The sequence below is a fragment of the Odontomachus brunneus genome, unplaced genomic scaffold (genome assembly GCF_010583005.1).
Source record: "Odontomachus brunneus isolate Ranch 3 - 2012 unplaced genomic scaffold, Obru_v1 Obru_scaffold_041, whole genome shotgun sequence".
NCBI classification, from domain to species: Eukaryota; Metazoa; Arthropoda; class Insecta; order Hymenoptera; family Formicidae; genus Odontomachus; species Odontomachus brunneus.
The window spans coordinates 1,954,975-1,955,538 of NW_022639491.1; positions in this window are offsets into that span (position 1 = coordinate 1,954,975).

The following is a 564-nucleotide window of genomic DNA, read 5'->3' on the forward strand; positions in this document are numbered from 1 at the left end:
GATTTTGGGTAAACACAAAATCAAAGTAATCTTCAAACCTCATAGGGGGGTCTCCCATTTATTCCCAAATCCGAAGGATCAGAAATCATGCCTAGAAACATCAGGTGTATATAAGATCCCTTGCTCTTGTGGTAAAGTTTATATAGGAGAAACCGGGAGGAAGATCAGTACGCGAATCAAGGAACACCAGCGATGTACCAAGTATGGTCACTTTACTCAATCAGCTCTAGCTGAACACTGGATGGAGACTGGACACTCCGTATAATATGACAAAGCCACCAGATTGGCTCCCTCACAGTTATTTTGCCAGAAAACATCGTGAAGGTCTAGAAATTTTGAAACATCCCAACAACCTCAACCGAGACAAAGGTATGCAAGTAAACTCTATTTGGCATACTGCCCTCCCGGTTTTTTAATTGACCAGCTGATCAATTAAAATACGCTGATTGGCTGGATTCAAGCCTCGTCCTCTACTCCCTAAACACCATCTACACAAAGGAGGGGAGGGGGGCATATAAGGACTACCTTTACCCAAGGGAGCTCAGTATCAGAGTTCTCAGCCCT